Source organism: Giraffa tippelskirchi, chromosome X (genome assembly GCF_054371585.1).
Source record: "Giraffa tippelskirchi isolate mGirTip1 chromosome X, T2T-mGirTip1v1.2.pri, whole genome shotgun sequence".
In the NCBI taxonomy this organism is placed as follows: Eukaryota; Metazoa; Chordata; class Mammalia; order Artiodactyla; family Giraffidae; genus Giraffa; species Giraffa tippelskirchi.
The window spans coordinates 134,758,379-134,784,061 of record NC_137289.1 but is presented as its reverse complement, the minus strand read 5'-3'; the positions used below and the strand labels follow the sequence as shown (position 1 = coordinate 134,784,061).

Here is a 25,683-nt window from a genome sequence, read left to right as displayed (position 1 = left end):
GGGAAATGGGTAAATAAAGAGTTACTATGTATGCTGTAGAGGGCTGGCCAATTACAAAAATAGAATATAGGATGTGAGTTAGCATTAAAACTGTATAGAGGCAGCATTGGGTGGAGGAAGACTGGTTTCAAATGTGATCTAGAGAGGTTCAATTCCTAGTTCTCTGCCTTCCTGCATAGGGTGTGTGTGTGTGTGTGTCTGTGTGTGTGTGTGTGTGTCTGTGTGTGTGTGTGTGTGTGTGTGTCAGTCAGTTGCTCACTCATGTCTGACTCTGTGACCCCAGGGATTGTAGCCCACCAGGCTCCTCTGTCCTCTGTTCTCTGCCTTCCTGCATAGGGTGTGTGTGTGTGTGTGTGTGTCTGTGTGTGTGTGTGTGTGTGTGTCTGTGTGTGTGTGTGTGTCTGTGTGTGTGTGTGTGTGTGTGTCAGTCAGTTGCTCACTCATGTCTGACTCTGTGACCCCAGGGATTGTAGCCCACCAGGCTCCTCTGTCCTCTGTTCTCTGCCTTCCTGCATAGGGTGTGTGTGTGTGTGTGTGTGTGTGTGTGTGTGTGTGTGTGTGTGTGTGTGTGTGTGTGTGTGAGTCAGTTGCTCACTCATGTCTGACTCTGTGACCCCAGGGATTGTAGCCCACCAGGCTCCTCTGTCCATGGAATTCTCCAGGCAAGAATACTGGACTGGATAGCCATTCCCTTCTCCAGGGGATCTTCCCAACTCAGGGATCGAATCCAGGTCTCCTGCATTGGAGGCAGATTTCTTTACTGTCTGAGCCACTAAAGAAGCAGAGGATGGAGCAAGTCAATAAAATCCTGAAACTCTACTTTTTTATCTATAAAGTGACAATCATTATCTCTACCCTGAGAAATGGTTGCAGAGATACAATGAGAAGTTATGTGTGAAACTATCTTGATGCCTGACAAAGAAAACGTACTAAAAAAATCTGTTTCTATGACTTTTCTTATTTTTTTTTTCTTTTCCTTTTCTTGCTCTCCTTTTTATCATCTCTTATCTTCCTAGGGTCCATGTCATCCTTTTGGAGGGATTTAGAAGGCATTTTAGGAACTTTTATAGTGACTTCAAGCTAGGTTAGTGAGTTTTGATTTTCACTTTAGTAGTTGTGAAAATGGCTGCTTAATAGAGATTTCTAGATATTAAGTTACCTGTATTATTCATCTGCATATATGCATAAAAATAAGAACTGGTGAGTGGTCAGAAAGAGATGTTCAAAACAAAAACCAACCTCAGAATAATGGATGATTCCATGGCTGAGGCTGGGAAAGTATAAGGGTAGACCTAGAATATTTTGTGGTGCCAAAAAGTAAATGCTCAAAAGATGATCAAGACCTATTCATAGAACACAGGAACAAGCACAAAGGTGATCAGTTCAGTTCAGTCACTCAGTCATGTCCAACTCTTTGTGACCCCATGGACTATAGCACGCCAGGCCTCCCTGTCCATCACCACATCCCAGAGCTTGCTCAAACACATGTCCATTGAGTCAGTGATGCCATCCAACCATCTCATCCTCTTTCTCGTCCCCTTCTCCTCCTGCCTTCAATCTTTTCCAGCATCAGGGTCTTTTCAAATGATTCCATACAAATATAAATAAGACAATAAATATAAAAATGAGTATGGGAGAAGGGAAAGTTCTTCATTACAGTAGAATGCCAACTAATGAACACAGACAAAATGATGGAATTAAAAAACTACCATTTGGTAATCATAATAGTAATAATTAACTCAGGTAAGGATCATCATGATAAAACTAGGGGGTCAATGGTTAATATGTATTGAGGGACAAAATATTTACATATCCCCCCAAATACTTATTAGTTATAAAGGTAGAAATAGTAACTTTACAGTGGAGAAACCCAGTGGACACCACCTTCACCAATAAATCCAAGTTAACATCACTAGTAATAAAACAATCTGGCATCATGTTCTCCTGATATAATGCACTGAGAAGGAACCAATAACCCTTCTGTGGCATTCCAGTCCCAAACACACAACCTGAAACTAATCATGAGGAAACAGCAGAAAAACCCAAACTGAATGACAGTACTGAAAATCACTGGCCTGTGTTCTTAAAAAATGTCAGGCATGAAAGACAAAGGAAGGTTGAGGAACTATCCCAGATTTAAGGAGACCAAAGAGATATGACAACTAAATGAAACACATGATTCTGAATTGGTTCTTAGATGAAAAGTATATATATACTTTTTAGTATGAAGCACATTATTGAGACAATTCAGTTTATTTCAGTCGCTCAGTCGTGTCCAACTCTTTGTGACCCCATGGACTGCAGCACCCCAGGCCTCCCTGCCCATCACCAACTCCCAGAGCTTGCTCAAACTCATGTCCATTGAGTCGGTGATGCCATCCAACCATCTCATCCTCTGTCGTCCCCTTCTCCTCCCGCCTTCAATCTTTCCCAGCATCAGAGTCTTTTCCAATGAGTCAGTTCTTCACATCAGGTGGCCAAAGTGTTGGAGTTTCAGCTTCAGCATCAGTCCTTCTAATAAATATTCAGGACTGATTTCCTTTAGGATGGACTGGTTTGATCTTGCAGTCCAAGGGACTCTCAAGAGTCTTCTCCAGCACCACAGTTCAAAAGTACTGAGACAATTACCATAATGTTAATAAGGTCTATTGATTAGATAATAGTATTGTATCAATGTTAGTTTCCTGATTTTGGTAGTTATAATGTAATTATATAGGAGAGGGTCCTTGTCATTTTGGAAATAAACCCTAAAGTATTTAGCAACTTTCTTAGTATGTTCAGGCATCTATGATAAAAATATCATAACAAAAGAGGTTTATTTCTTACAGTTCTAGAGGCTGGGAATTCCAAGGCCAATGCATTAGCCAATTTGGTGTGTGGTGAGACACACTGGGCATTAGTATTTAATGTATGAATTTGGGAGGGGACACAAACATTCACTCTATAGCAGAGATAAGGGGGCATCATGCCTGAAACTTACTATTAATTGATGCACAGGAAAAATGATCAATACATCAATCTACTACCTATTGAGAGGGGGAAGAGAATGATGAAGTAAACATAATAAAATATTACCACTGGTGAACCTAGATAAGGATATATGGGAATTCTTTGTACTATTCTTTCAATGTTTCTTTAAGAGTAAAATTATTTCAAAACAAAATTTAAAAGTTAAAAAAATTAAGAAAAAAAAAACACTTTGAAAATGGACATATTTTTTGACCCAAGCCTTGGCTTCACTGATTAGCAATGTGCCAGTGAGCTCCACACTCAAGTTTTCTGATGTCTAATTGGAGGAAATGATAATATTTGTCTCCTGGGTCATTACAATAATTAAACAAAATAAATCATATTAGGTGCTTAGCACTGTGTGTGAAATGTATTAAGTACTCGATGAATTGCAGATACTGTTGTGATTGTTATATTACAGATCTAAAACAAATTTAGCACGTCATTTCTCTTTTAGACCTTTCTTTGGTTCTCTTCCATGTGCTCATGGAGCCTTATACCTAACTTCATTTTACTACCAGTTAATACTTGGTTATAATTATTTGTTTGCATGTCTCTTTTTCTCACTATACAGGTAGCTCCTTGAGGATGGCAAACCTGTTTTTTCATCTGTATGGTTCTAGTGCCTAGCATCCAACATGATGCCTTTACTCTGAGGAATCTTACAAAAGGCAACACACTAGCGTACAGGTGCTTTATGAGTATGGTCAACTAAATGACAGTGGTGGGGGTTGGTTTGCACAGGGAGAGCATGGAAAGAAGTCTTATAAACCAAAATGTATAAGCTGTTGATTTATTTGCACCAAGCAAATGTTTCTTACTTTCTGTAAGCCTCCATACATCACCTCTAATTGTGATTGAATTTGAGACTCTCAGTTCATTAGGATAACCAATCACAGGCGATTAACTTTGGTTTGCAAAAGAGGGGAAAAAAGGAAGCAAATGAATGGATGCATTGAGAGTATTGTCCTTTGAAATTTGGCAGCTTGGACTTAGAAAATTATTCACCAAGACTGTTCAAGCCATCATAATCAGTTATAATTCAAGACAAATGAGAACAAAGACTGCTTACCTACTACCCATGAGAAATTCCAATTCCTTAGGTTCTTTTTAGCTCAACATACAAAAAATTTGTGCCAGGTCACAGGGTGGTTTTGTAAAGGAGACAGATGGGTCCATCACAAAATCATTTATTTAGAATTTTGCCTTGATTCTGCCAAGGTACCCATTTCACACGAATATTACAGTGATTCTTTAATTTGCCTTTCTTTTTTTCTTTAATTATCGTGTTGTGCTTTTTTCCCAGATCCATTGAAGTATCACATGGTGATGGAATTGAAAAGGATTTTTTTTTTCCCAAAAGATCGATTTTCAGGGATGACTTTTTGTCTTCCTTAGATTACTCAAAAGATTCTCAATATTTGCTCAAGAGTTAAACTGCCCTTCAAAAGCCCTTTTTCATTCTGAGACATAGGCACTGAGAACATTTCCCATAATAATTATTCTACAGTCTTGGGAAGAAATTTGTCATTCAATTTGAAGGCAGACTAAAAATGGTCAAATGTTTGTGCATCTAAATATGGTAAATGCCCCTACAAATAAATATTAGCTTCATTTTTACCTGACATATTTGCTGAGCTGCTTGAAATTGCTTTGCCTCTCTTTCCAAAACATACAAAGGGCCTTTAAGGGAGCTATTTCTTTTTTTTCTTTTTTTTTTTTAAAAAAAACAAGAGAAATTTATTTTTTCACAGTTCTGGATGCTGGGAAGTCCAAGAACAAGGTGCCAGCAAATTTAGTGTCTGGTAATGACCCACTTGATGGTTTATAAGCAGCCATCTTCTACTGTGTCCTCAACGTGGTGGACTGGTCCCAGAAGCTCCCTGGGGTCTCTTTATAAGGGCACTAATCCCAGTCATGAGGGCTTCACCCTCATGACCTAATCACCTCCCAAATGCTCCATCTCCAGATACTATCATATTGCGGATTAGATTTTTTTTTTTATAAATTTATTTATTTTAGTTGGGGACTAATTACTTTACAATATTGTAATAGTTTTTGCCATACATTGACATGAATCAGCCATGAGTTTACATGTGTTCCCCTTCCTGGACCCCCCACCCACCTTAAGGGAGCTATTTCTAAGGATTAACATTTAATGCCAGACACCAGAGATCTTTGAGTGTGTTTGTGTTTGTTGTCTGTTTGTGTTTTTGTGTGTTTCTTCTTATATGTGCACAACACAGTAGAAGAATATAGCTAGAAAAGAAGGTATGGTTATATATTATTTTAAAAAGTATAAAGTCAGAAGATGAAAATATGACTGAAGAATAATAAGGAAAAGAGAAAACTAAAATTCTTTTTTTTTTTTTTTCTTTTTTTTTTTTTTAATAAATTTATTTATTTTAGTTGGGGGCTAATTACTTTACAATATTGTAATAGTTTTTGCCATACATTGACATGAATCAGCCATGAGTTTACATGTGTTCCCCTTCCTGGACCCCCCACCCACCTTAAGGGAGCTATTTCTAAGGATTAACATTTAATGCCAGACACCAGAGATCTTTGAGTGTGTTTGTGTTTGTTATCTGTTTGTGTTTTTGTGTGTTTCTTCTTATATGTGCACAACACAGTAGAAGAATATAGCTAGAAAAGAAGGTATGGTTATATATTATTTTAAAAAGTATAAAGTCAGAAGATGAAAATATGACTGAAGAATAATAAGGAAAAGAGAAAACTAAAATTCTTTAAAATGAACAGATACTGGCAAAAAGAATGACAGAAATAATGCATAAATCTTTAAGACAAAGGAAATCTTCTAGTATTTGTTTGGTTGGATATTAGAGAGACATGGAAATAGCCAGTTACTAGTTTAAGATCATCAGTGAACTAACTAATAAGTATTTTATTTCTAGGGATTAAAACAATCATTATTTTGGCTGTATCCTTGCAGGGAGTGTGAAATATACTCTAAGGAATCTTAAAAAAGATAAACAAATAACATTAAACACAAGTTTGTCTTAGGGCAATTTTAGCTATCATATGTGTCTGCTTTCTTTTAAATGAATATTTTGAATAAAAGGAGAAAATAAAAAGCCCCAAATAATTTCACTGTTGGATATGAGTAATTACCCACATACCTTCTGAGAAAAACAAGTAAATGAAGTAACCATTAAGAAATACTGACTTTAAGTAAATGCTGAAGAGGGTGTAAGGGATCCCTTTTGCATTCTTAGCAGGAATGTAAATTGATATAGCCACTATGGAGAACAGTGTGGAGGTTCCTATAAAGCTAAAAATAGAACTACCATATGATCCAGCAATCCCACTACTGGGCATATACTCTGAGAAAACCATAATTTAAAAAGACACACATACCCCAATATTCACTGCAGCACTATTTATGATAGCCAGGACATGGAAGCAACCTAGATGGCCCTTGACAGATGAATAGATAAAGAAGATGTGGGACATATATACAATGGAATATTCAGTTCAGTTCAGTTCAGTCGCTCAGTCGTGTCCGACTCTTTGCGACCCCATGAATTGCAGAACGCCAGGCCTCCCTGTCCATTACCAACTCCCAGAGTTTACCCAAACTCATGTCCATCGAGCCAGTGATGCCATTCAACCATCTCATCCTCTGTCGTCCTCTTCTCCTCCCACCTTCAATCTTTCCAAGCATCAGGATCTTTTCAAATCAGTCAGCTCCTAGCATCAGGTGGCCAGAGTATTGGAGTTCCAGCTTCAGTATCAGTCCTTCCAATGAACACCCTGAACACCCAGGATTGATCTCCTTTAGGATGGATTGATTGGATCTTCTTGCAGTCCAAGGGACTCTCAAGAGTCTTCTCCAGCATCACAGTTCAAAAGCATCAATTCTTCTGCACTCAGCTTTCTTTATAGTCTTTATGGATGTGTATAGTCTCACATCCATACATGACCACTGGAAAAACCATAGCCTTGACTAGATGGACCTTTGTTGGCAAAGTAATGTCTCTGCTTCTTAATATGCTATCTAGTTTGGTCATAACTTTCCTTCCAAGGAGTAAGCATCTTTTAATTTCATGGCTGCAGTAACCATTTGCAGTGATTTTGGAGCCCCCCAAAATAAAGTCTGACACTAAAAGGAATGAAATTGGGTCATTTGCAGTAATGTGGATGGACCTAGAGTCTGTCATACAGAGTGAGGTAAGTCAGAAAGAGAAAAACAAATACCACCATATATTAACGCATACATGTGTGCATACGTGTGTGTGTATGAAATCCAGAAAAATGGTCTGCTGAACCTATTTGCAGGGCAGAATTACAGATGCAGACATAGCAAATGGACTTGTGGACACAGGGAGGGGAAGGAGAGTGTGGGATGAATTGAGAGAATAGCACTGACATATATACACTATAATGTGTAAAATGGATAGCTAGAGGGATGCTGCTGCATAGCACAGGCAGCTCAGCCCAGTGTTCTATGATGACCTAGATGGGTGAGATGAGGGTTTTGGAGGGAGGATCAAAAGGGAGAGGATATATAGGTACATGTAGCTGATTCACTGTTATATAGAAAAAATTCCTCAAACACTGTAAAACAATTATACTCTAATAAAGAATGAGGCCTGGCGTGCTGCGATTCATGGGGTCGCAAAGAGTCAGACATGACTGAGCGACTGAACTGAACTGAAAGAATGAAATAGAGTTTAGGAATTAAAGTGTCTGAACAACATGGTTTCATTCACAATTCAGTTGTGTTTCCAAGACCACAGTATGACCTCAAAAGGCATCACGCTCCCTGAACTGTCTTACATCTAGATGTAAGATGAAAGTATAGATTCTCCATCAAATAGTGGACTTGAGGGTTTGCAGGGAGCTTCGGTTGGCTCTCTACCCCTGGAGTATTTTATCATCATGTTGGTTAAGATCTAGTAGGGGAATAAACAACATTCTTTTGCAAAGTAATTACTACTTACACTATATGGTCTTTTCAGGTCAGACAGAAGTCTGAATTTCTGGCTAGCTGTATGCAGACCTTAGTATATTTGAAAGTTGAATTGAGGAAGCAATGAGTAACTCTATATAAAGATCATTCTGTAATCCTTGGAAGCCCAGGATCATCCTCAACGACTGTTATTTTGAGAAATTTACAGGAACTGAACCAGAATCTATGTAAAGGGTCAGCTTGTTAAGATTTTAAAAATCTATAAATAAACTCAAAGAGCTTCTGAGAATCAAGACATCCTCCCTGAGTGGTCTTATCTTCATTTTGCATAGTGGACTACTTTCCTGGGCAATAATGCCTACTAGTAATCTATTATGTTTTCTCCATACAAGGGAATTTCTTAGCTCAGAATTTAGCTTGAACATCATATATACAAACACAAAATTAGGACAGAGAAATGCAAAGTCACTTTAAGACACAAAGTAGAGTTTCTTGATCAGAAAAATACAGTTTCAAAGGAAAGAGGAAATAGATTTGAAAAGAGGCTATCAGGCAGGTTGATTCCTCCAGTTCCATTCTTCTTCCTCAAGATTGCTTTGGCTATTCGAGGTTTCTTATATTTCCATACAAATTGTGAGATGATTTGTTCTAGTTCTGTGAAAAATACCATTGGTAGCTTGATAGGGATTGCATTGAATCTGTAGATTGCTTTGGGTAGAATACTCATTTTCACTATATTAATTCTTCCAATCCATGAACACGGTATATTTCTCCATCTGTTTGTGTCCTCTTTGATTTCTTTCATCAGTGTTTTATAGTTCATCAAGACAGTATGGTACTGGCACAAAGATAGAAATATAGATCAATGGAACAAAATAGAAAGCCCAGAGATAAACCCACGCACATATGGACACCTTATCTTCGACAAAGGAGGCAAGAATATACAATGGAGAAAAGACAACCTCTTTAACAAGTGGTGCTGGGAAAACTGGTCAACCACTTGTAAAAGAATGAAACTAGAACACTTCCTAACACCGTACACAAAAATAAACTCAAAATGGATTAAAGATCTAAACGTAAGACCAGAAACAATAAAACTCCTAGAGGAAAACATAGGCAAAACACTCTCCGACATAAATCACAGCAGGATCCTCCATGACCCACCTCCCAGAATATTGGAAATAAAAGCAAAAATAAACAAATGGGACCTAATTAAAATTAAAAGCTTTTGCACAACAAAGGAAACTATAAACAAGGTGAAAAGACAGCCTTCAGAATGGGAGAAAATAATAGCAAATGAAGCAACAGACAAACAATTAATCTCAAAAATATACAAGCAACTTCTGCAGCTGAATTCCCGAAAAATAAATGACCCAATCAAAAAATGGGCCAAAGAACTAAACAGACATTTCTCCAAAGAAGACATACAGATGGCTAACAAACACATGAAAAGATGCTCAACATCACTCATTATTAGAGAAATGCAAATCAAAACCACAATGAGGTATCATTTCACACCAGTCAGAATGGCTGCTATCCAAAAGTCTACAAGCAATAAATGCTGGAGAGGGTGTGGAGAAAAGGGAACCCTCTTACACTGTTGGTGGGAATGCAAACTAGTACAGCCACTATGGAGAACAGTGTGGAGATTCCTTAAAAAACTGGGAATAGAACTGCCATATGACCCAGCAATCCCACTGCTAGGCATATACACCGAGGAAACCAGAATTGAAAGAGACGCGTGTACCCCAATGTTCATCGCAGCACTGTTTACAATAGCCAGGACATGGAAGCAACCTAGATGTCCATCAGCAGACGAATGGATAAGGAAGCCGTGGTACATATACACAATGGAATATTACTCAGCCATTAAAAAAAATACATTTGAACCGGTTCTACTGAGATGGATGAAACTGGAGCCCATTATACAGAGTGAAGTAAGCCAGAAAGAAAAACAACAATACAGTATACTAATGCATATATATGGAATCTGAAAGATGGTAACGATAACCCTATATGCGGGACAGAATGAGAGACACAGATGCATGGAACAATTTTATGGACTCTGAGGGAGAAGGTGAGGGTGGGACGTTCTGGGAGAATGGCATTGAGACATGTGTATTGTCATATGTGAAACAGAGCACCATTCCATGTTCGATGCATGTGACAAGGGCTCGGGGCCGGGGCAATGGGATGATCCAGAGGGATGGGAGGGGGAGGGAGGTGGGTGGGGGGTTCGGGAAGGGGAACACATGTAAACCCATGGCTGATTCTTGTCAATGTATGGCAAAAACTATTACAATATTGTAAAGTAATTAGCCCCCAAGTAAAATAAATAAATTTATTAAAAAAAAAAAAAAAAAAGAAAAGAGGCTATCAATTGAAGAGGCCATTCATTAATTTGGTTTAAGCAGTACTGAGATTGTCTTTGAGCCTCAGGATATGCTAGCCAGGCACTGGGAATACAAGGAGAAAAAGGAGTGTGTGAGAAGCTAGTGTTATTCAAGCTTTTCCAAATGCTAAACAACAGAGCCTTGCCCATCTGGCAGGAATATCCCTGTTATGGGCCATCTGAGGCTGCTGCAGGAAATTTTTGAATCGCTTCTTCTCTCCTTGCTCTGATTCTTTACTCACAAAGAAGCCTGATAATAGTAATTTGCTTTCTTATGTAATATGGCAACAAGGAGAAAATGCATTTGCTCTGTGATCACAGCCAAGTAGCTACTGAGGTCGGGCTGGGAAGTGATATTTCATACTGCAATCTAATAGACTGGCATTGTAGTTTACAGACCCCAGGCTTATGTAGGATCACTCTGAGCAAGTCTCACCAAATGTTCTACTTGAACGCTTTGACTAATGTAGTTTCTGCATCTTCAAGGCTGAGGACCACAACCTAAAGTTGCCCTTGGTTTATTGATACTTTTCCTCATGTGTTCTTCTGCGCACAACACTAGCTATTTTCTATGGTTTCTTTATCATCTTTATCCTTGTTTCTTCTTGGTGAAACATAATGAAAGGCAATGGGTTTTCTGCCATCTTTTTTTTCTGGTACGATATTGTAACTAAATAAGCTTATTTCTGCCTTGTAGTTGTAGTATTTATTATTTTCCCTGGGATGTTCTTGGTGCCTTCTTCTCATTCAGGTCTCAGCCCAAGTGCCACTTCTTAGAAAGACCTTTCAGGGCCATCCCATCTAAGGTAAACTGGCCATCACTCTCTTTTTAAAAATAATGTTATTTATTTATTGGTTGTGTTGGCTGTTCATTGCATGGGCTTTTCTCTCGTTGTGGCGAGCAAGGGTTACTCTCTAGTTGCAGTGCATGGGCTTCTCAACTGTGGTGGCTTCTCTGGTTGCAGAGCACAGGCTCGAGGGCATGTGGGCTCAGTAGTTGCAGCTCCTGGGCTCTAGAGCACAGACTCAATAGTTGTGGCTCAAGGGCTTAGTTGCTCTGCTGCTGCTGCTGCTGCTGCTAAGTCGCTTCAGTCGTGTCCGACTCTGTGCGACCCCAGAGATGGCAGCCCACCAGGCTCCCCCGTCCCTGGGATTCTCCAGGCAAGAGTACTGGAGTGGGTTGCCATTTCCTTCTCCAAGGCATGAAAGTGAAAAGTGAAAGTGAAGTTGCTCAGTCGTGTCTGACTCCTAGAGACCCCATGGACTGCAGCCCACCAGGCTCCTCCGTCCATGGGATTTTCCAGGCAAGAGGACTGGAGTGGGTTGCCATTGCCTTCTTCGAGTTGCTCTGCAGCATGTGGTATCCTCCCGGACCAGGGATGGAACTCATGTCTCAAACATTAGCAGGTGGATTCTTACCACTTAGCCACCAGGGAAGTCCCATCATCACTCTTCATCATATTCGTCTTATTTATACTTTTTATGAACTTATTTTCTATCTCCTCCCACTACAATGTAAGCTCCCTAGGGGCAGGGGCCTTGTTTGTTTTGACCACCATTTACTCTTCAAGACCTAGAATAACACAGGAGCTTAGTAAACATTTGTTTCTATGAAAGAATGAGTGAGTGAATTAATGAATGAACAAACATAGCTCACAGATTTGGGTTGGAATCTATGTGACATCCTGAAGCAAGGTACTTGAGGGTGACTTAACTTTTCTGAACCTATCTTCCCATCTGTAAAATGAGGATATCTCCTTTCAGAGAGGATTAAATTAGATGATTTATGTGTGTGTGCAACAAGATATTTGCCAATAAATAGTTTTGATTTCTTTTCTCGTCCCTTTTAATACACTTTTGTAAAACAAAGCAAAGAAAGTTGTTTTCAGATTCATCTAATTAGTAACTAACAACATTATTTTGCATTTTTTCCCTGCAAACTTTAAATATCTGAGCCGCAGTCTCACATATCTTGATTTATAATTCCTTTTCTGTTCTAATACAGTATTCTCACTTCAACGGAAGTGAGCCTAGAACAGTGACTTTTTTTTATCACTGATTCATTATTTGGCTCTTCATCCTGAGGAAGATACAACAGCGCTACTTTCTTTCCTGAAATATTTACTGTACTAATACAAAGAGCTATAATATACTAAGTACTCTTAACACTATGTGCTTAACATTTTACATATATGATTTTATTTAATTCTATCTGGTAAATATTGTAACATTCATAATATTTAGATGAGGATTATAATAATCATTGGAGATGTTAAGATTAAAATGCAAAAGCAAAAGGATGTGCACAATTAGCGAGTAGAAGAGAAAGGAGTTGAAGCCAACATTCTGACTCCAGAGTCTTTTCTCTTCATGATTGGACTATATTGCCTTCTCTGGCACCTACTGGGTCTTTGAGATCCAAAGATCAGTAAGACCAAATCTTTGTCCTTGAGGTGCAAGGAGTCCACAGTTGGAGGTGGAAATGAACATGAGCAATTAACACATATATGATGGGTATGATGATGAATGACTCTGTATATGGAAGTCTTGGCAAAGCTTTAAAGAGTACTAGAAACTTTCATATAGAAAATGGACGAGGGGAGGGGAGATTTCAAAATGACTCGACCATTAGGTGCCAAGTTTAGAGGCATGGGATAGCACAGTGTGCTGAGAAAACACTGAACTTCTATGAAGCTGAAACCCAGAGTCAATCTGTAGGATTTGGGGAGGAAAGTGGGGGCAAAATGCAGGAAAAGAGACATGGATCTGAGAATCAAGTTTTGAGGTAGACTGTCAAGGAGTCCGGACTTGAGCCCGTTTTACTTCAGAGAAGAATCTCACTAGATCTGCATTTCAGAAAGATCACTCTAATTCTGGCTGCTCTCATATGCATTTGAGAGGTAAGAGCAAAGCTTTATTTATAATGTCAGTTCAGTTCAGTTCAGTGGCTCAGTCATGTCCGACTCTTTGCGACCCCATGAACCACAGCACGCCAGGCCTCCATGTCCATCACCAACTCCCAGAGTCCACCCAAACCCATGTCCATTGAGTCGGTGATGCCATCCAACCATCTCATCCTCTGCGTCCCCTTCTCTTCCTGCCCTCAATCTTTCCCAGCATCAGGGTCTTTTCAAATGAGTCAGCTCTTTGCATCAGGTGGCCAAATATTGGAGTTTCAGCTTCAGCATCAGTCCTTCCAATGAATATCCAGGACTGATCTCCTTTAGGATGGACTGGCTGGATCTCCTTGCAGTTCAAAGGACTCTCAAGAGGCTTCTCCAACACCACAGTTTAAAAGCATCAATTCTTCGGTGCTCAGCTTTCTTTATAGTCCAACTCTCACATCCATACATGACCACTGGAAAAACCATAGCCTTGACTAGACGGACCTTTGTTGACAAAGTAATGTCTCTGCTTTTTAATATGCTGTCTAGGTTGGTCATAACTTTCCTTCCAAGGAGTAAGCATCTTTTAATTTCATGGCTACAATCACCATCTGCAGTGATTTGGAGCCTAGAAAAATAAAGTCAGCCACAGTTTTCACTGTTTCCCCATCTATTTGCCATGAAGAGATGGGACCAGATGCCATGATCTTAGATTTCTGAATGTTGAGCTTTAAGCCAACTTTTTCACTCTCCTCTTTCACTTTAATCAAGAGGCTCTTTAGTTCTTCTTCACTTTCTGCCATAAGGGTAGTGTTATCTGCATATCTGAAGTTACTGATATTTCTCCCAGCAATCTTGATTCCAGCTTGTGCTTCCTCCAACTCAGCGTTTCTCATGATGTACTCTGCATATAAGATAAATAAGCAGGGTGACAATATACAGCCCTGACATACTCCTTTTCCTATTTGGAACCAGTCTGTTGTTCCATGTCCAGTTCTAACTGTTGCTTCCTGACCTGCATACAGATTTCTCAAGAGGCAGGGCAGGTGGTCTGGTATTCCCATCTCTTTCAGGATTTTCCACAGTTTATTGTGATCCACACAGTCAAAGGCTTTGGTTTAGTCAATAAAGCAGAAATAGATGTTTTCCTGGAACTCTCTTGCTTTTTCGATGATCCAGCGGATGTTGGCAATTTGATCTCTGGTTCCTTTGCCTTTTCTAAAACCAGCTTGAACATCTGGAATTTCATGGTTCACGTATTGCTGAAGCCTGGCTTGGAGAATTTTAAGTATTACTTTACTAGTGTGTGAGATGAGTGCAATTGTGTGGTAGTTTGAGCATTCTTTGGCATTGCCTTTCTTTTCAATTGCGATGAAAACTGACCTTTTCCAGTCCTGTGGCCACTGCTGAGTGTTCCAAATTTGCTGGCATATTGAGTGCAGCACTTTAACAGCATCATCTTTGAGGATTTGAAAAAGCTCAACTGGAATTCTATCACCTCCACTAGCTTTGTTCTGAGTGATGCTTCCTAAGGCCCACTTGACTTCACATTTCAGGATGTCTGGCTCTAGGTGAGTGATCACACCATCGTGATTATCTGGTTCATGAAGATCTTTTTTGTACAGTTCTTCTGTGTATTCTTGCCACCTCTTCTTAACATCTTCTGCTTCTTTTAGGTCCATACCATTTCTGTCCTTTATCGAGCCCATCTTTGCATGAAATGTTCCCTTGGTATCTCTAATTTTCTTGAAGAGATCTCTAGTCTTTCCCATTCTATTGTTTTCCTCTATTTCTTTGCAATGATCGCTGAGAAAGGCTTTCTTATGTCTCCTTGCTATTCTTTGGAACTGTGCATTCAAATGGGAATATCTTTCCTTTTCTCCTTTGCTTTTCGCTTCCCTTCTTTTCACAGCTATTTGTAAGGCCTCCTCAGACAGCCATTTTCCTTTTTTTGCATTTCTTTTTCTTGGGGATGGTCTTGATTCCTTTCTCCTGTACAATGTCATGAACCTCCGTCCATAGTTCATCAGGCACTCTGTCTATCAGATCTCGTCCCTTACATCTATTTCTCACTTCCACTGTATAGTCATAAGAGTTTTGATTTAGGTCATACCTAATGGTCCTGTGGTTTTCCCTACTTTCTTCAATTTCAGTCTGAATTTGGCAATAAGGAGTTCACGATCTGAGCCACAGTCAGCTCCTGGTCTTGTTTTTGCTGACTGTATAGAGCTTCTCCATCTTTGGCTGCAAAGAATATAATCAATCTGATTTTGGTGTCGACCATCTGGTGATGTCCATGTGTAGAGTCTTGTCTTGTGTTGTTGGAAGAAGGTGTTTGCTATGACCAGTGTGTTCTCTTGGCAGAACTCTATTAGCCTTTGCCCTGCTTCATTCTGTACTCCAAGGCCAAATTTGGCTGTTACTCCAGGTGTTTCTTGACCTCCTACTTTTCCTAAGTGGGGTAACTCCTCCCGGCCGCCACCCCTGACCTCCCTTTATAATGTCATCACTACTCAAAATGCAAATCCAGCCCCTTTCCAAATGTGTGTTTCATCATTTTTTCAGATTCTACTGACCCAAACCAACCCACTTTCCTCTTTTTCTTTCTCTGGATTCCCCTTAAAGACAGATGATTATTCATTAGGAAAGAAAAAACAACAACAACAACTCGTCTCTAATATTCAAAAAACAGTAGTGTTTCTTTGAACAACTATTCTATTTAAATCTGTAATTGTGCTCATATATATATAATTGGAATTGTCCCTCCTTTATCCCTATGCCCTCCTACCTTAGCTACCTTTAGTTAAGTTGAGGCTTTGAATATTTCTTTAGCAATAACTTCTGAAAAGACTTTCTGCTCATTTAAAAAGAACTCCCCTCTCCTCATCCCCCTAAATTTACCCCAAATTAGTTTTAATTTTTTTCCTAATCGGGTCTATACAATAGATTGACTACATGATGGTCTTAACCCTTCTGGTTTTTGGCATGCCATGGATATAGACCTGACAGGCACTCCATGTCCTTGATCAGGTGGTTGCTAACCACCAAAGGAGGACATTCCAATTGTGCTCTCCGATGACACTGAGATTTGTGCTCAGGAAGAAACTTATTTTTTGCCTCCCTCTGTCCCTTCAGTGATCACTTCCAAGTTATTTTCCAATTCTTGTTGCTGTCTGCTACCCATACTAAATGAATACTAATAGTGTTTATGAAAACCTTTGTACCTATCTACGCTGGTAGCCTATTCAGGTCATTTTCTTTAGAAACATTTTCCTCTTTCAGTCTTATGTTTTGCCCTCATTATTCTGTCCTTGTCTCTTTTCAAAATGTACTATCTTTTTTGGCATGTTCAAAGGTAAAGAAGTCTCTTTATTAGTTAGATGTGGTCATTACAGGTATGGACGGATCCACTGGCATTAAGGTAATCATCAAGGATCCAGAGAAACAATTGAAAAGTGAACAGCTTCTTTGCCTTGGGACAAAAACAAAACTACACAAATCACACCAACTTAAATGCTCTGAGACAAGGCGAGACATATTTTCGCTTGAGAAAACTCTTGATCAGTCTTCAAGATGCCCCAGACAATCAAGGCAGCAATGGAGAAACAGACATAGAGAACAGACTTATGAACACAGTTGAGAGGGGAGGAGAGGGTGAGCTGTATGGGGAGAGTAACATGGAAACTTACATACTATATGTAAAATAGATAGCCAATGGGAATTTTCTGTATGACTGAGGGAACTCAAACAGGGGCTCTCTATCAACCTAGAGGGGTGAGATGGGGAGGGAGATGGGAGGGAGTTTCAAGAGGGAGGGGATATATGTATAGTTATGGCTGATTCATGTTGATGTTTGACAGATAACAACACAATTATATAAAGCTATTTTCCTTCAATTAAAAAATAAATTAATTTTTAAAAAAGATTATCTAGGTAAACGTTTACATTACAAGTCACTGCAGGACCTGAAATCAACCACGTGTCACAACTTTATCCAATAATACTTTTTATGTAAATGATCCTGCAAAAGTTCACATCTTACTGAAGGATGCACCATTGGGGATTACTATCTCTGATGTAGAAGGGGAACGGGGCAACAGGTTGCCTGTGCACTGTCATCGTTGGGACTCATGCCAAGTACATTCTTGAAAGCCTCAACTGTTGATTGATGGCAAGTACATCAGCTTGTTTAAAATACCATGGGGGTCTCCAGGCATTTCATTTCCTAATTGTAAACAATTATTTGCATTTAATTTAGATCTCGTCTTGCTGCCTGCAAGTCAGATGGCAACACCACCAGAGCCAGAGGAAGTAATTACATAATCTCGAGTATCTTTCCATCAATTAATTTATTTGGATGAGTTTAAATGGTAACATAAGGAAGTGCTTGATAGCGTTAGCTATGAGCAGGCAAGAGAGGTGGTGATCGTAAAATGTAAAATGAGTCATCTACATTCTCCAGCTCAGCCGTATTATGGTTAGCTCATGCTTATTAAAGCAACACTGCAATCTTAAATTCACTTTTCAGTGAAGATTAATGGGAGTTCTAGTAGGGTTTGGGGATATATTAAACATTTTTTTTTCTGATAATGTATCAATGTTCTTATGCAGTTTATCTAATTATAATCGGAAAGTCATGAGTTAAGGATAATAATAACCCCTTTGAAAGTTGTTCTCAGTCTAAAATAAGATTATATATGAAAAATTACTTCAGTTACTGGCCAATGGCTGCAATTTCTTAATGCATGAAAGTCATTGTTTTTGTTACTATTAACATCAATTTATTTTGAGAAAATAGAAGGCAGCAACTTAATGAGATAAAATATCTCAGTAACAAAATCCTTTTACTAGAAATGAGTCAGAAAAGAGGAGTTACTCCCTCTCATTCCTTCAAATGGTAAGAGGAAGAACAGAGGCTCACATGACTAAACTTGGTTTTGATATAAGTTATTGCACATTTCATGGAATAGTGGTTCCCATACTTCTGGTATCTATAGTCTGTTTTGTTGAGACAAAAGACCATACAGACATCTAGTCGACCTACTCCCAGATGCCAACCCCAAATAAACCAACCTTGGAAGCTGGAGTTTAGAAAGAACAGGAGTGGATAAGAAAGGAAGAAAACTGGTGTCTTGTGTACCAACAATGTACTTGGAGCTGATCTAGATGCTTGACATAAATCCGTGTGCAGATTTTATAATTCATCTCAAGAGCTATGAAGTACATCATCTCTTTTTCTTAGTCAGCTGTTACCAACTCTCGCACTTGTGCACTAATATGGGTAAGGAGGACAGGGGAATGGTGTTGGGAATAAGGTCAGAGTAATAAATGGTGGTAAAGATAGACTATCAGCAGAGATATTCTCGGAGGCTCCTTGCCCAGCCTCTTTCCCCTTTCACTCATTGCCTGTGGGTGGCACTCCAACAGTTACCCTGAGATGATGGAGATAAACTGCATTGCTTATCAGCGCCCTGTGAGAGGCAGTGCGGCAGCTGTCCAGACCTTCCCAGCTGTGCTAGTGTGTTTACAGTCACAAAGTAATTCAGATTGAAGGGACTTTCTTCTTTCTCTTCTCCTTCTGTTGTCAGGAATCATCATCCTTATACCACAGGCGTATTATCTCACCTGCTTTTCAAAAAGAAAACCTTTCTAGCTTACTGAAGATTATGAGGCAACCATATTAAGACCATCCTTCTTAAGTGGTTTATCTGTAAACCACGTTATGGAATGTGAGTGGGGGTGAATTCTTCCATGTACATCCATTCGCTTACAGTGGCCAAGAATTGAGAAGGAGCACAAAATGGATGTATCTGTGTGTGTTTGTGTAAGAGGTAGCATCACTATGTGCACCCCCCAACAAGGACAAAATGAACGTCTTGTTTCATATTATTTTTTTCTTTTTCTTTTTTTTTTTTTAATAAATTTATTTATTTTAGTTGGGGGCTAATTACTTTACAATATTGTAGTGGTTTTTGCCTTACATTGACATGAATCAGCCATGGGTTTACATGTGCTCCCCGTCCTGAACCCCCCTCCTTTTTAATTGAAGTTGGGTTGATTTACAATGTTGTGTGGTTCTGAATTATTAAATCATTAACTTTCCCTCTGGTAAGAAAAACATTTATAGATTGACTATCTTTCCTTAAGCCCTTTTTAATCCAGAATGTTCTTAAGCCTAATGACATTTCTCCATGGAAACTGTAAATAGCTAAGCATGCTCCTCTTTAAAAAATATTCTTCCTTTATGCCTTCCTCCCATTGTAGATGCATTTTTTTCTCCTCTGCCTCTATTTCTGATTTTTCTGACCTCTTTCCTATTCCATTTCACCTCTCTTATTTTCACTGCATTGTATTGTCCTTAAAGACTCCCTGTTTTCCATACAGACTATATAGTCCTAGCTTCCTTTAATTCATGAAAATAAGTTTTGGTAAACAAAAATGTCTATGTGCAGATGGCATCATAAAACCAGTTTGCTTTTAAACTAAAAAGGGAAATCCTTATCATATTTAGAAGTGCAAATGATGAGCTTCAGAATCTCTGGGGGTTTATTTGAGCCTCTCCATCAATGTCTAATAAATATGTCATTTGCAAATTCTATTAAGTGACAATCACACATCAAGCCCTACATGCAATCTGGAATATGTAAACAGCCATGATGCCTTGACACACATTTCCAGGCATTTAAATCCCCACCTGTAAAGTGATAGTGGGCTTTCAAAATCACAGAGGCCTGAGCAATTCAACTATCTTTGGCTTGCCAACAACTCTGATTGATTCCAAGAGTTGTTTAATGCACCTCACAGAGTCTGTTCTCAGAATTTCCCCCCCTTTTCAAGTTCGCTTTCCTGGCAGTGACAATAATGCAGTATCTACAGGCAAATAGCCACCATGAGGGTGTTTCCCATTTCATGCTGCATCTGTCAGCCCCCTCTCTGTAGCAGTGTAAGATTTATAAAAATGTGGAGACTGTGGCAGGGAAGCACTGGAATTGTTCCAATCACTGGCTCTAGTTAGAATTAATTTCCACTAAAGTGACTTGTTCCTGGAAGCTGGAAAGTTAAGTCACACACCACAGTTCATAGGATATCTGGAGAAAGAAGAACCTGAGTTCAAGTCATGTCACTTGCTCTAGAATTTTATTAATAATTCAGTTTCTTGTTATTGATAGACTTCAAATTCCTCATACAGAGATGGTGATGATTAAACAGTACCACTTTCATAGCGTCACTATGAACAACTCAGTCAATAGGCCTTAAACATTACTTGGCACACTGCCAGCTAAGTAGTAAGGGCTCAATTGATGGTAGTTGCTATTCTTTCTGGAGAAGGCAATGGCACCCCACTCCAGTACTCTTGCCTGGAAAATCCCATGGATGGAGGAGCCTGGTAGGCTGCAGTACATGGGGTCTCAACGAGTCGGACACGACTGAGCGACTTCACTTTCCCTTTTCACTTTCATGCATTGGAGAAGGAAATGGCAACCCACTCTAGTGTTCTTGCCTGGAGAATCCCAGGGACGGAGGAGCCTGGTGGGCTGCTGTCTATGGGGTCACACAAAGTTGGACATGACTGAAGCAACTTAGCAGCAGCAGCAGCAGCTATTCTTTCTACAGAGTTTTACCTCATACTCTCTTTCAACTTCCATCCCCCTAAACTGCTGGTCATCTGTGAAAATACAATTAAATAAAAACAGAAAAAAACAAACAAACAAACAAACTTCAAAGTCACGTCATCCAGTTCCTGACACTACCTTCTATGACATTTACTGATGATGGCAATGATCAGAATAGGTGAGGTTATGCTGCTTTGATAAAAAAAAAAAGAAGAAGAAAGCAAAACTCTAGAATCTAGGTGACTTTCTAGAAAAAAGGTTTATCTCTCAGCCCAGTGTCAGTTGGGTAACTGATCTCTTGCTAGTTTAACTCTAGGATCCAGGCTCCTTTCATCTTTCAGCCATCTCTGAGGATTTTCACAGACAATTACATACGGGGAGGCCTTGGAGAGGGATACAGCTCATCTGCTCATCTTCTACTTGTCAGAATCAGTCACATGGCACTCAGATAACACAGATGGATAGGCATGTGGGCTACCTATGCTACTGTGATGATCATAGTGAGGAGCGAATGATGGAATGCTAAGAAATTTTTGTTATTGCTAGGTTAAGATTATGCAAACATTGGGCTGCTTTCTCATCCAGACACTTAGGAACTTATGTCAGAAATTCAAGTGTTTGGACTTGAGTCCTTCAGAACAGCAGGATGAACACATTTGCTCATTCTTCTTTACTTACAGATAATAAATGCTTTAAAATCAGTTTCAGATTTTTTATTTTTTTGCTTTTGACCCTTTGCAGGTTCATATTCTGTGAAAACTTCTGAGGCAAGTAAACATGCAGCATTTGTTTTCCATTAACTTAATTAATTGGAATAAGAGCTGTATAAAAGGGGAAGGCAAGAACTACAGCTACACATTAACATGGATACACCTCAAAAACATACATTTGAAAAAAAAAAATTAAAAACATACCTTTGAGCAGAACTAACTGGCCAAAATACATAAATAAACAAATAAAATCCCATACTGTATGTTTCCATGCTCACAACCTGGCAAAATAAATGATACATTGTTTCAGGAAGTGTATGTGAGCTGAAAAACTACACAGATAAGTAAACAAATGAAAAATTCAAATTTTGGCACAACAGTTACCTTTGGGATAGAGGAAAGGAGGCAATTCAGGAAGACAAACTTAGTTTGTCTTAGGCTCTAGTTATGTTAAGTTTTTGTAGTTGGGTGGCAAATGAGTGCACAAATATTCATTCTGTTATCAGTCTTTAAACAGATATATTTATATATTATTTTCTAGACATATTTAACACAAATAATGAAGAGGTAAAATGAGATCTGAAAGAAAAGCAAAGAATTTATCCCTTGGTACTTTTTTTTAAACAAATTACATTGTTTTGTAAATTTATATTCCAATGCGAAGTTCTTAGATGTACCATTTACATAAAGTCTCAAGATCATGCATGAGTGTTGGATAGTTAATCCAATATCTGCTGCCTAGTTTCAAATTCAAGACACGGTTAGCGGACAAATTCAATACAAGGTAGCACTACAAGTTTATTTTGTGTGATCTGAATTCCACAGTGTTCCATTTACCTTTTGCCCTGTCACAAATCACCCCCAAACCTAGTGCTTTAAAAACACTGCATTATCTCTCATGTTTTCTGTGGATCAGGATCTCTCATGTAGTTGCAGTCTAAGGATATCTAGAGGGACTTCCCTGGTGGTCTAGTGGCTAAGACTCTGAGCTCCCAATGCAGGGGCCCTGGGTTTGATCTCTGGTCAGGGAATTAGATCCCACATATCGCAACTAAGAGTTCACATGGTACAACCAGAGATCCTGCGTGTCACCATGAAGATCAAAGATCCTGCATGCTGCAATGAAGACCCGGCACAGCTAGATAACTATCAAGCAATCAATTAATCAATCTATAAATAATGATATCTACAGCTGGAGCATCTGGGAGTTGGCTGGGCATCTCTCCTTCTAAGTAGTGTTTGGGCTTCTCCATATGATCTCCTTACACATGCGAGTTTGGGCTTACTCACAGCATGGTAGAAAGTCAGAGTGCTTACACAGTAACTAGGCTCCAGTGTGGATTTTCCACTGAGTGATGTTGCAGCAGAATGGCTTATGTCTTCAGCTGGGAAGTCCAGCAGTGCCTCTTCTATTGTATTCTATGGGTGAGAGGTGGATCACAGGCTCTTCACCTTTCCAAGGGAGAGAAATTAGACTCCATCTCCTGATGGAAGAGTGGCATGTGGATAGGAGGCATTGCTGCACCTCCTTTGGAAAAAGATAGTCTGCCACACGTGGGTAACTGGGATGGTGACTATATAATTTATCATTCAAAATGGTACTATATTTTAAGACTAAAAGGAGATATTATTAGTAACTACAAAGAAATAACAGGTGCAAATCTAGATGGCACTGGGCATACCATGACATATGGTCATTCTGGTAACTAAGCTTAAGACTTGGATTGGGCATTTGCTACCTGAAGATATGATTTAAAATGTATCACCTTTGGGAGGTACCTCATCAAAATTCAGTGCCTTTATCTCACAGAGACAAAATGCACAGACATCAGAAGATTTTTTTTAAAAGAGTAATCAGAATGGAAAAATGCTTTGTAATTGCTGTGTGTTCTCTCTCTCATTTTATCATGGCTAGGTCACCCTTCCCTCCCACAGACAGTCAAATATTTAAAACTGCAAGTTGAGAATATTATCAGTGACACACACAACAGAAATTTCAATGTCTCCGAACAACAGGCCCTTTAAGCTCTATGCAGATATTCTTCTTGCTATTAATCATCCTACTCTTGCTAGGGTTTTAACCCAATGTTTCCCATATAGTATCTCAGGGAACACGACTGCTGCTAGATAGCTGACACAAAATATTTTCCATGGTGAAAGCAGGTTGAAGTCCCCAAAAATTATACCCCTTCTCATGGGATCCACAATTCATAGTATTAAAGATTCTAAGAAGTCCCACAAGAAGAAACTTGTTAAACTTTGTTCCTGGTCTAATTGAGCATTTCCAGGAATCATTTGACCGTGCAAACAGTTTTTCTTCCCTTGAACACCATCAATTAGCACTTGCACAATTAGTATTCTGTGAAATTCTTTGAGGAATGCTGCTTTCACCTAAGCCAGGACGTGAGTCTTTTCTTTTATCAAGAAACCTAGAATGATCAAATACAATTAAATCAACCATTTTAAATATAGAAGAACTGAGAAGGAGGACTTTGAACTCTTTTACTAACACATTGATTAAATGTTTAAAGAAGTTTGTTGCTTCCAAGTGTAAGGACTTAGATTAATAAATTTGCCCTGGGCGAATTTTTAATGAACAAGTTCATCAAATAAAACTTGTTGTTCTAAAAGTAAAAGGTGCTTATTAACACCAAGTACTGATGAGGACACAGATGAACACATTCTATTGATATGTTGCCATGTGGAAAGTGGAGCACAGGTTTAAGGACAACTGTAGACTCTGCATTTTTCTGCACATTTTAAGATTTACCAAGATAAAAAATTGCCAACATCCGTTGGATCGTAGAAAAAGTAAGAGAATTCCAGAAAAACATCTACTTCCACTTCATTGACTATGCTAAAGCCTTTGATTGTGTGGATCACAACAAACTTTGGAAAATTCTTCAAGAGACGGGAATTCCAGAGCACTTTACCTACCTCCTAAGAAACCTGTATGCAGGTCATGAAGCAACAGTTAGAACAGGACATGGAATAACAGACTGGTTCCAAATTGGGAAAGGAGTACATCAAGGCTACATATTGTCACCCTGCTTATTTAACTTATATGTAGCATACATCATGCAAAATGCCAGGCTCGATGAAGCACAAGCTGGAATCAAGATTGGCGGGAGAAATATCAATAACCTCAGATATGCAGATAACACTACCCTTATGGCAGAAAGCGAAGAGGAACTAAAGAGCCTCTTGATGAGAGTGAAAGAGGAGTGTGAAAAAGTTGGCTTAAAACTCAACATTCAAAAAATGAAGATCATGGCATCTGATCCCATCACTTCATGGCAAATAGATGCAGAAACAATGGAAACAGTGAGATTCTTTATTTTGGGGGGCTCCAAAATCACTGCAGATGGTGACTGCAACCATGAAATTAAAAGATGCTTGCTCCTCGGAAGAATAACTATAACCAACCTAGACAGCATATTAAAAAGCAGAGACATTACTTTGCCAACAAAAGTCCATCTAGTAAAAGCTATGGTTTTTCCAGTAGCCATGTATGCATGTGAGAGTTGGACCCTAAAGAAAGCTGAGCACCAAAGAATTGATGCTTTTGAACTGTGGGGTTGGAGAAGACTCTTGAGAGTCCCTTGGACTGGAAGGAGATCAAACCAGTCAATCCTAAAATAAATCAGTCCTGAATATTCATTGGAAGGACTGATGCTGAGGCTGAAGCTCCAAAACTTTGGTCACCTGATGTGAAGAACTGATTCACTGGAAAAGACCCAGATGCTGGGAAAGATTGAGTCCAAGAGGAGAAGGAGACAACAGAGGAGAAGATGGCTGGATGGCATCACCGACTCGATGGACATGAGTTTGAGCAAGTTCTGGGCGTTGCTGATGGACAGAGAAGCCTGGCATGCTGCAATCCATATGGTAGCAAAGTGTTGGACACAACTGAGTGACTGAACTGAACTGAAATACAGAGCTTTCCAATGTTAGTTTTAGATGTTTAAATTGAGGAGGGTACCGGAAGATGAAAGAAAATCCCACTGTCTGGAAGAGCACTAGTGGAGTAGAGTTTTTAACACTCAGAGGAGAATTCTAGCAAGTTTAATGACATAGGGTATTTTAAAATTTTAGATACCAAAAGGATAGATTGTTTTTAAAGATAGAAACTGAGCAAACT

The 25,683-nt window shown here is 39.1% G+C and overlaps 1 long non-coding RNA gene across 1 annotated transcript in view; it reads right to left on the bottom strand.

Moving 5' to 3' along the window:
• Positions 1–25,683, bottom strand: part of LOC145537167 (uncharacterized) — a 966,757-nt gene that overhangs the window by 174,891 nt on the left and 766,183 nt on the right. The window contains exon 8 of the long non-coding RNA XR_014076245.1: positions 21,747–21,823. This is a non-coding gene — a long non-coding RNA (uncharacterized LOC145537167). The remainder of the gene's footprint in view (positions 1–21,746; positions 21,824–25,683) is intronic.